This window comes from Platichthys flesus, chromosome 12 (assembly GCF_949316205.1).
Source record: "Platichthys flesus chromosome 12, fPlaFle2.1, whole genome shotgun sequence".
NCBI classification, from domain to species: Eukaryota; Metazoa; Chordata; class Actinopteri; order Pleuronectiformes; family Pleuronectidae; genus Platichthys; species Platichthys flesus.
Window position 1 is genome coordinate 23646708 of NC_084956.1, and position 11512 is coordinate 23658219.

Here is an 11512-nt window from a genome sequence, read left to right on the forward strand (position 1 = left end):
GGAACAGGAGCGGCGGCGAGCTGCGATGGGCCTTCCCACGAAGAGCTGGAAGAAAAGGGAACATTTTATCTGTAAGCGCTGTGGCCAGCCAAAGACCCGGGAGTACGGCCACAGTCGCTACAGATCCCAGCATTTCTGCTCCCGTGCGGAGGGCCGCTCAGTAGAGGACTGGCTGGAGGAGAAAAGGGCAGAGGAGGTGGCACAGAGACAACAGGTCAGTGACCCGATAGCATGCACTGTGCCCGACACTCTTCCCACATCATTGTCACTTGTTAACCGTGTCGATCGTCTTGGTGTCTGCAGGCCGCCGAAGCTGCCCTGGCTTCTCAGACCCCCTCCGGCCAGCAGGGAGGGCGGTAAAATGCGTGCAGTTTGTGAGTATGAAATATCAATGCAATAATAGAGAGTGTACATAGATTGCCACTGTCGCTATTTCAAAAAATACACTCGATTGCAGCACAAAGGACAGGCAGTTGGTGATTACCTTTGGAAAGGTCAGCCCATTGAAATGCAAATGTCTGTCTTTGTCTATTCCTCTCTCAGAAAGACACCCACCCACCCAGCCAACCAACCAACCAACCAACCAACCAACCACAAGCCGCTGGTCCAAACGACCTGGCCGTAGGTGTCAGTGCTCACCGCAGGGGCCCCGTTTCCAACATGAGACACACTGTCTGGCCAATCAGATCGCCAGCCAGCCAGCCAACCACAAGCCGCTGGTCCAAACGACCTGGCCGTAGGTGTCAGTGCTCACCGCAGGGGCCCCGTTTCCAACATGAGACACACTGTCTGGCCAATCAGATCGCCAGCCAGCCAGCCAACCACAAGCCGCTGGTCCAAACGACCTGGCCGTAGGTGTCAGTGCTCACCGCAGGGGCCCCGTTTCCAACATGAGACACACTGTCTGGCCTATCAGATCGCCAGCCAGCCAGCCAACCACGGGCTGCAGATCCAAAGAACCTGGGCACAGGTGTCGGTGCTAACCGCAGGGGGCAGTTCCTGAGAGGAAACGCTCTCGCCGATCAAAGCACAACCCAAGAAGGCTGCGATTGGCCAGAGGAAGCTGCGTGACCTCTGCGGGCCGGCACAGCTATAAAAGACAGCAGGTCGACGGAACAAAAAAGTGCATTCGACAACTTGTGATCGCGAGGTGAGTGTCTCTCTGTCCGTCCGTCTCGCTGTATACATTGTGTGTTTACAATTATTAGTCAGCTTCTTTGTCTCAGGCGAAATGGGCACAAAAAGACTCAATTGACTTTGCTTTTGCTTCGTCCTTCCCATGCAGCATGGAAAGGTCACCGTCTTCACCCTCTGCGGCATCGGAGCCGTCCACCTCTGCCGGCCACGTCTCCGCCGCCGCTGCCGTGCCCAGTTCCACCGCCTGGTACAGGAAAAAACAAGATGAAAAGCAGCGGCGGGCAGAGGAGATGGGCCTTCCAACAAAAACCCGCAAAACACGGCCGCAGTTTATCTGCAAGCGCTGTGGCCGGCCAAAGACCCGGGAAAACGGCCACAGTCGCTACAGAGCCCAGCATTTCTGCTCCCGTGCGGAGGGCCGCTCGGTTCAGGAGTGGCTGGAGGAGAAAAGGGCAGAGGAGGTGGCCAAGAGACAACAGGTCAGTGACCCGATGCCACGCACGGCGCCCGACACGCTCCCCACTGCGCTGATAAAGACCGAGGCGGACTCGTCGTCCTCATCCAGCCCTGAGCCCTCGACTTCCTCCATCCACAACCCCTCGTCTTCATCCAGCCCTGAGCCCTCGACATCCGCAAAGACAGGCAATCCTCCCACTCGCTGCACCGTGTACAGGAGGAGGATGAGGTCCAAGAAAGACCGGAAGGTCCTGAGCGGGGTCACCGTCAAGCCGGAGCAGCAGCTTGATAAATGCGACACCTGCAGCCTATCCCGCCACCTGGACACGGGCCACGCTTTTTACAGGGGGGAGTTCTTCTGCGCTGGCAATGAAGGGCCTGGCGGGAAGACTCCACAGGAGTGGCTGGACTCACGGGGCGATGTGCCCCTCCCGCGCACCACCCTGTGGAGGATGAAGAAGGCAATGGAGCGGCCGAAGGAGGAGGAGGAGGGACAGAGAAAGCCGCGTAAGCAGCATAAAGTGCGGACCTGCCAGCGCTGCGGGCATTCTCCTCTCAAAGACTACGGCCACAGCCAGCTGAACCTGCGTCGAGGAAAGGTGTCCTACTGCGCTATGCAGGACGGCATAAGCGTGGACCTCTGGCTGGCGCGTCAACGGGCCAGGGAGAAGGAGGTGTGTATTTGCCTTTTTCCCTTTCTGTGTTTTCTTCATGTCCTGTGACTGACTGTCACTCATTACGCAGGAGACAAAGAAGGAGCAGAGGGAGGGAAGGCTGCGAGGAGAGGGAGAAGGAGAAGGAGAAGGAGCAGCAGCGGGAGGGAGGGAGTTCAAAGAGGTACGTTAAAGTGTTGTCCTTTTTACTTTGCGTGCCTGTGTGTTTTCGTCATGTTTCTCACACCCGAATGTCTTTTTTTCTTGTTATTCAGGAGGACACAGAATGACAAGGGAGCTGCCCTGTGTGTCTGTGTGTCTGTGTGTCTGTGTGTGTGTGTGTGTGTGTGTGTGTGTGTGTGTGTGTGTGTGTGTTTTTGGTTTCACAAATAAAAGTACTTATTTCTTTACACTCTTGTCAGACTGCTCCTTTCACATCTTGCCCATGTCTTGTTGCATTTGTCATCATATCGAATCGGTGACTGTGTTAAATGTGATGAGGATGGAGATGAGCTTTATTTATTGACACTACTATAAATAAATATACATACAATATAATGTTTACAGCTTCATATTAACGCCCATCACAGAGGTGAACATAAGGGCTTCATATATATCTCCTTCCTGTATTTCTTTGTGAAAGGAATGGAGCTTTATGTCATGTAACAACTATAACAATATATATATATATCATGTGTAAAAGCTGCATATTAACGCCCATCACAGAGGTGAACATAAGGGCTTCATAATCTCCTTCCATTTATTTCTTTGTTTATGCTGTTTCTAACCTCGCCACGAGAGGGATGCAGAGTGTTTACATCCGGCCCGTGGGTCCGCATGGCTCATTTACCTGCCAGGCCACGACCACCGTGACGCGGAACTTCCAAATCTGACGTGGAGTTCCATTTGCCGACCCCTTATCTGATACAGATCGAAGACGGCACCTACAGAAAAAGCCTGCGGTCATCTTTCTTGAAATATGACTTTGAATTCGGCGAGACGGCGGAAAAGGCTCTCGCTGTGCAGGGGCACACCGCGAAGATTAGGCAGCACCTTTTGCGCAGGGGATTAATGGTTATTCTCTCTGATGGTGGTAGCCATCACAGTCTAGTCCTATCAACATCTCAATGCCCTCTGCTACCATCTCTTTTACACACATCTGTACTTTACCTGGGCACAAAGAAGTGTCAAGGTGAGGATGGGGCAGGTTGTGGCTCTGGGAGGATTGCTTTGATGTCATCAAAGTAGAACCTTCAAATCTGACAGATGGAAAGAAAAATGTTTCTTAATCCAGCACAACTCAAAGTGTTTGACCCAAGGCTGAAGTCATGAAGATTGGGAGGGGACCAAAATCTCCTTATGCACTAACCTACGGTGGCCCTGAGAGCTCAGCGAACAGCAACTTAAGAAAACACATGCAAGTTGACAAAACACATGCAAGTTGACAAAACACATGCAAAGTAAGAAAACATCTCCATCAATTTCACAACACAACACAACACATTACAGAAACGCGCAGCAAATAGTCATACGTGCTGCAAATAGACACACGCGCAGCAAATAGACACACGCGCTGCAAATAGACGAACGTACAGCAAATAGACAAACGCACAGCAAATAGAGGCGACAATACAACGGAAGTGTTTCCAGAGGACAGCTAAAAGGGATGGACACAGGAGACACTAAGACATCCACTACACCATACAATTTCGGTTCCGCACAGGGGTTGGCAACCCGCAGCTCCGGAGCCGAACGCGGCTCTTCAGCCCTCTGCAGTGGCTGTACTGTACAGTGTTGTGCATATGTTTCGCGATCTCTGAACTTAACGAATCACTTTTCATATTATTAACGTGAACGTGACTGAACGTCACGTTACTTTTTTTAATCATCATCATTTCAGGCCCTCATTAAATACCAGTAGCGGGCGTTTGTGTGTTGTGTTGCTGTGGTCAGTCTTGCCATGGTGTATGACCTGTGACATCAAACTGTCTTTCACAACCTCACATTGGTAGCAGAGTTTGGCTATGTTCCTCACCTTATCTATACAGTCTATGTTCCTCACGCAGTTCTAAGCCTCCTACACTGCTGTTTCTGTTTCAGTTAATGACTATGTTTCAACCTACATTTGAAATTGATGATCATTAGCACCTGTTTGATATAATTGGTTGATCATACACCTGACTATAATCCTACAAAATCCCTGACTTTGTGCAAGTCTACCTATAAGAATTGATGCTTGTTTGAAGGCAGAGGGTAGTAACACCAAATATTGATTTGATTTAGATTTGTCTTTTGTTCGCTCACATTGCATTTTGTAAATTGATAGAAATAAACAATTATAATTTAGGTTTTTCAAAGCATTCTTAGTCTACAGCATTTTTTCACACCAGTCTAAAACTTTTGCACAGCACTGTACATAAAGCATTTTTAAAATACAATTGCATAAGTATATCAAATTATATAAAATATACATATATATATTTGAATTAGCATGAATACCTTTGACCTAAGACATAAGACAGCAAACACATTAGAGCCCACAATGTGTTTGAATCTCTGTGTATGCTTGAAAACAGGAAAGCAAAGCCACAAGCAACACACAAAATACGATATATCCGCCTCTGTTTTGTTGTTGTGCTTAAAGTTACAGCTAGCTTAAGCTGGGAAAGCGGAGCTGTATACAGACTGTGGTATCACCAGAGGGTTTAAACACCAAGCAGGGTGTAGGGCAGTGCGTCACAGAAGTAAAGAGTAGTCAAAAGGGTTTTCAAACAAAAGGTCCGGTTTATTTAGTTATCCAAAGTCTCTTGAGAATCAAAACATAAAAGTTCATCAAATGGTAAATATATCCTCCATCAACTGGTTCCTCACGGGGATCCTTCCCAAAGTAGTTTCTTCCACGTCTCAGGCTGCCATCTTCGTGTCTGTCTCCACCCTTGGCTGGGGTAAAGAGAAATCAAGGGAGTAAAGTGATCCACTTACTTTTTCCACTTTAAAACTACCATAACAACACATGTTGTAATAGTTCAAATCCTGACAGCTAAATTGACAACCACACATTCCAAACTAATATCGGACTAGTAACAGAATCAATCAATCAATCAATCAAATTTTATTTGTACAGCCCATATTTACAAATTACAATTTGTCTCATAGGGCTTTAATTGGGTGTGACATCCTCTGTCCTTAACCCTCAGCAAGAGTAAGGAAAAACTACTAAAAACCCTTTTAACAGGGTAAAAATACATAGAAACCTCAGAGTGAGCCACATGTGAGAGATCCCTCTCCCAGGACGGACAGAAGTGCAATAGAGGCCACGTGTAGGAAAACATCATCCAGATTAAAGTTTTTAGCAGCATTGATGAGGATGAACATCCCAAAGGATAACCCCAACATGACATGCCAAGCAGTCCCACTGCAATCACAGTCCATGGTCAGCAACCAGCAGGACCACGATCCACCATCCAGAACAGACGCCATTCCAGTCCTCAGTCACCGTCCACTGCCGGTCCTGGTCCATTGCCCGTACCCAATGCCAACGCGACACAGGGTCCGCCACCAGCACCACGATCAGCCCACATGACACAGAATCCGCAATACTGGATCAACCACCGCGACCCCCGCTGCGCGATCCAAAAAAACGCAATCCATGGTGCGGCCACAGAGGCCCTGGATCTGCGGGTGATAAAGCAAAGAGATTCCGGGGAAGGGGGATAGGGATGGAGAAGAGGAAGGAGTAGCTGGAAAGATGCTCCGTGTCCTCTCATGTGTCATAAAATAGAACAAGTTACGTTCTGCCGCACTAATTAGCTCTAACTATAAGCTTTATCAAAAAGGGAGGTTTTGAGCCTACTCTAAAACGAACAGATGGTGTCTGCCTCCCGAACTGAAAGTAGTAGATTATTCCACAGCAGAGGGGCTTGATGGCTAAAAGCTCTGGCTCCTACTCTACTTTTAGAGACTTTAGGGACGACAAGTAGGCCGGAATTCTGGGAGTGGAGTGCTCTAGTGGGTTTATAAGGTACTAACATCTCTTTAAGATAAAAAGGCGCTTTATTATTAAGGGCCTTGAAGGTGAGGAGGAGAATTTTAAATTCTATTCTAGATTTAACTGGAAGCCAGTGTTGCGATGCTAATACTTGAGAATCATGGGGATTGGTCAATTAAGCACATTTATGATTATTATGATGCATCTGATCTCTTGTCTAATTGGCAGGGACAGGGATATTGTTTTTCTCTGTGGATTAAAATGCCAGTTAACAGCACTTAACTGGAGCAAGGCCATGGAACTGGTAAGCTAGTTGTTTCAAGTGTTTTGCAAGCTCCTCCTCCATCTCATCTGTGAATATTCTCTTTGCCTCAGCTACTGCACCCCAGGCTACTGATTTTACTTCCCCTTTCTCTTTTTTCTTTATGAATCTTTTGAGGGCTGTCTTGTCAATATTTCTATCCCTTCAAGCTTTTCTTAAGGACTTCCTTCCTTGCATGACCTCAGCGGCTGCACTCTCCATCTCTGCAAGGGGTGTTTTGCCCCAGGTTGTCTTCCTGGTGATCTTTCTTGGCATGATGGCTTTTCTACAATGTTTATGTCATTAAAAATAAAACATATGTAATGTAATATTACACTTTATATGTTTAAGACTTTAACTTAACTTGTGCTTCATGTCTCACTTTACCCCACAGCATTTGTCTCACTTTACCCCACAGCCAACATTTTAGAAAAAAACAACATCTCCTAGCGGCTGTGGCTGAGGGGTAGAGTTGTCGTCCTCCAACATGAAGGTCGGCAGTTCGATCCCCAGTCTGACCCATCTGCATGCCGAAGTGTCCTTGGGCAAGATGCTGAACCTTGAATGGCCCCCAAAGAATAACAACGTGCTGTGAATAGATTCATTGTATGAATGTGTGTGTGATGGGTGAATGTAAAACTGTACTGTAAAGCGCTTTGAGTGGTCATAAAGACTAGAAAAGCGCAATATAAATAAAAAAACATTTACCATTAGCAATTCAGGCTAATCTTCAGTTAGCATCAATCACATGGTTTTATATGTTGGAAGTTCATCAACATGTATGATATCAGTTTTTCTACCTGAATCAACTTGTTTTGACACAACAGTTCATAAAGTTCAAAGCAAAACATTTTACTTTTACATGCAAAAAACACATTTTTGTACATACTTAAAACATACCACAGCACCAACACCAACTTCTCCTTCAGGGCAAGGGGGGAATGGGAGGGGCTTGAAAACATAATGGTCACATGACACCTGATGTCTCACATTACCCCGCTTTCCGCTATAGCCTTCTGGGAGATGCAGTCCTCCTGGCAGCCATCTTGTGGTGAGGTAGCCACTGCCAGGGTGAGGAACATAATGCCCCTCTATAACACGCCCTCTTGTGATGCCACAAGACGTATACAGTTAAGTCATGACGTGGCTCTTTAAACGGCACTGGCCTGTGGAAATGCAACTGCAAACCAGCAGTAGCCCCAGCCTGGAACTGGAACTTGGTTGGCATGGTGGAAAAGGGATATAGGACAAACCCCATGCAGAGCTGCCAGAAACAATATATGAGCGACACTTCACCGTAATTCCTTAATCGATAACAGTTTCCTAGTGACTATTTTGGAAGGCATGCTTTTTTGCTTGTCGTCATCGCAAAACAGTTTTATCAACCAATTTACAGTTCATTGTATGGGAGGGGAAAATTTGACCATATTGAAACATGTCTTGATTGTGGATAAAGCCTGTCTTTGTTGACGTGATGGTAAAAGAATAGCAAGTGAAATTTAACTCCGACACACACATTGGTAGTATGACTCATCGAAACCCAAACTATGTCACAGCTAAGATTCTCAGAGCTCATTATGGTGTACAGTGTGATGCCTTTATGAAGAAAGAGAGACTACAAACAATATAGTTTACCACTTGTTCTGTACATGCAGGACGTATACTCACAGCACTCACTTGCCTTGACATTGCCCTTCCTAGATGAGGTTTCTATTACCCAAGCTGGTGCAGCTTCTTTATCTTTAAGGAAAATGTTTAATGCACTTTTGCAAGCACAGGTTTCACTGTCCTTAACTTTGCTGGCATATACAAAATTTCTAATAATTGAGCCACCTTGGAAAAAGTGTACCTGAGATTCTCAGAATCTTCTAGGAATATTTGTCTCTATATAGGGCTCTTTCACAGAATATCTGACACTTCCTCAGAATTTCTCCATATATCCCATTATAACAGTAGACATATCATCTTGATGAAGGAAAAGGCTTAAAAGAGGATGCATTAATGTTGTTACTTCCTGCTATCGGATGTTCTCTCACTACCTCTCTTGGTCGTTTTTTTTCTGGACCTCTCTACATTTCATGTTGTTATTTACCTGCTTCCTCTTGGCCACTGACTTATTTGTTTTGTATCTTTTCTTTAGGTTAACCATCTTTAAGTTTCTCTTAGGACCTGAGCTTCTCATCTATGTAGAGCAACTTTGAAAAGAAGAAAGATAGCAATACAGATATATCGACCAATGAGGGCATATACCTCAGAGTAATCGTGCAAAAAGGAGAAAAAAACACTATCTAAACTAAATCTGAGTTGCTATGGTGGCATGGACATTTACATGCTGAAGTGAGAATGTCTGTTCTCTTAGACATGACATTTTAAGAAGGGAATGGGGAACTGAAACTTTTTTCAGTTCAGTTCAAGCCACAAGGTGGTTTTCCGGCTTGTCTCACACTCTTAAGGTGAGAAACGCTTTTAGGATGATTTCACAATGATAACCATCAGCAACAAAAATGTTTTTGTCAGTAGTCCTCAACTAGGATACATTTGGTTTAAAACAAGGTGAAACATCATGATTGACAGCTGAGACTGACTCACAATTGGCTACAATGAGCATCAGAGCAACATTTTTGAAACAGGTCCAGAGACTCTTTAGGGATCCTTTATGTTGTCCGTCCTAAAAAATCATCTAAGTGTGTGAGTGAGTCCCTCTGTCTTTCTCTATTCATTCAGAAACAGAGCATCGATGCCTTTCAAGTCTGCAAGTACATTGAGGAGTTGGACCTTTATCTTGAAAAGCTAGGGCAGGAAAATGCCTCAACAGAGAAGCATGCACAATGTTCAAAAGAAACAAGGAATGCGAGTGTATGTTGGGCACGTTGTATCCCTTTGCAAGCACAGAGTGGGGGTCTACCTCAGTGATCTTGAAACCATGTCCAGGTCTTACCCTTGTCCATTGCAGGATCCATGGCTGAAAGTGATTCCGTTTTATAACTAAAAGCAGTGATCTGCCAGACACATTTTCACATGGAACAGCAGAACATCTCTGGGTTATGACCCTTAACAGAAAACTTGCCGTACACTGCTGTATGTTGTGCAACACATAGCACCAAGGGGATAGGAACATTGGTGTTGAACCTGTTCCCAGTTTAGCTCAAGTGGATCCCACATGCAGCTATTATTGCTAATGAAAAGCAGCTGTAAATGCATGTGTTGTCTCAGTTTGAGTACTTTCATACTCGGTTATTTTAAATGTGAAAGTATGTTCACACTGAGAATGGCAACATGAGGTGTACTACACCTGTCTGGATGGTGAACTCAGAACAGTTAAAAAGCTGACTATAAAAAAAAACATAGCTTTTATCATCCTCAACGGCTGCCAATTTGAACTTTTGGGGAATTTCAGAAAAGGAACTGTTGTTTTACACAGTGGTTCAATTTCCACATAGCGTGAAACAGGATACAAATGAGCATCATCGGCACACTGTCTACACTACTTGATAACAGTGTGTGGGTTTCTACTTCACATGTCTGCTCTGCTTATGCACCGGTCAGCCAGTTCTTGTTTAAATAAAGACCATTAACAAATGTATCTAAGTATTAAGAAATTTAATAAAATTTTAAAACACAGTTTGTAATAAATTACCTTTGGAGTAAACTATAAAAAGTGTTGTGACATTGCAATTTAATCAGGTTTTCTATTGAGCAGATACTTAACAATCATTTTTCAACAACTTCACTGTGGTCAAACTCATTGACAACAGTTAGCTGGCTACCTGGATTTTGCTTTGGTTATATATTATTTCATTCCTCAAACATTCCCTTCCCCATGCTGTCTGTTACAGTGATGATCACTTTGGCATTTCCAGTAAACCCGTCTCCCTCCATGTCTGCTGCCTATGACCAGAGTGTGCATTGGGTATTTCTGTTGAGGAGACATACAATTAATGTAACTCATCAAATGGACATCTCAAAACACTAAATCAATACCAGGCCTGACATAGTGATGAAAAGGTAATACTAATTGTGTCCTTAGTCCAAATACCTGCAAATCAGACCCTTGTTAAACAACTTCTCCTGGAAACCCAGAATCTGCAGTTTCATCAGCGGAATCATATGCATCTTAAATATTGATTCCCAAATATGGATCAGTTCATCTTTACAGCCCTACCCGGCAGCCAATGAAACACAGCTCCTATAATTGGTAAAGTGAGTAAAAGATCAATAGGGGCTTCATACTAATCTAACATATCTAAAATTATGAATGGTTGCACAGTTGAAGTAAAATGCTAATACAGTACATTTTAAAATCCTCACCTCTCTGTCTAGCCCACGAGCATTGACTCTGATTGCTCCAGTGATTGGGTTGATCGCAAACAGCCACTGGGGAACTCTGGATCCTGGCTCAGAATACGGTAGCGAACATCTGAATTGGCTTGATCTGGCTCGTCAATATCTGTGGCCACAACCGTTAACACCTCAAAACCTGCAAAAAGGAATTTACACAAATGTGAATTTAAGTACAGAGGTGTCACAACGTGAACAATTTTACATCTTCTATATTCTGCAGAATCATTCATCACCATTTTTTGGACTCTACTCAACACCTACCTCATCCCACAAACACTCATCTGCTAATTTTTAGCATGTATGCTTCATTTCAAATTATTGGAGATATTCCATTTGCCAACTTTTCATTCTCCCATTTTAAATACAATGTATGACTATAAGAAACCTAAATAAGTGAATAATTGAAGTGAGAAGACAACAAAAATGTCAGTGCAGGAACAGAGTATTACTGCCAGCTCTTCTCTGTTAAATGTAGCTTATTTATCAAATCATAAATTAAAGTATCTCACTGTACATGTTGATGAGGATTCAGGAACTTCTCCCAGAAATGTATCTTGAACAAAAGCAGGTTTGTTGTCATTCTGGTCTATTACATTCACTATAATATCCATCGGCTCCTCAGCATTTCCTGACCCC

The 11512-nt window shown here is 44.5% G+C and overlaps 1 protein-coding gene and 1 long non-coding RNA gene across 2 annotated transcripts in view; one reads left to right on the top strand and one right to left on the bottom strand.

Moving 5' to 3' along the window:
• The window catches only part of LOC133966722 (B-cadherin-like), a 57230-nt gene extending 53452 nt beyond the window's left edge, over positions 1-3778 (bottom strand). The window contains exon 1 of the mRNA XM_062401764.1: positions 3417-3778. The gene's annotated coding sequence lies outside the window, so the exon portion shown is untranslated. The remainder of the gene's footprint in view (positions 1-3416) is intronic.
• LOC133966728 (uncharacterized) lies at positions 2154-2615 on the top strand. Its single transcript, XR_009923979.1, has 3 exons — positions 2154-2267; positions 2338-2430; positions 2522-2615. It is a non-coding gene; the product is annotated as an uncharacterized LOC133966728 (long non-coding RNA).
• Positions 3779-11512: the final 7734 nt, after the last annotated feature.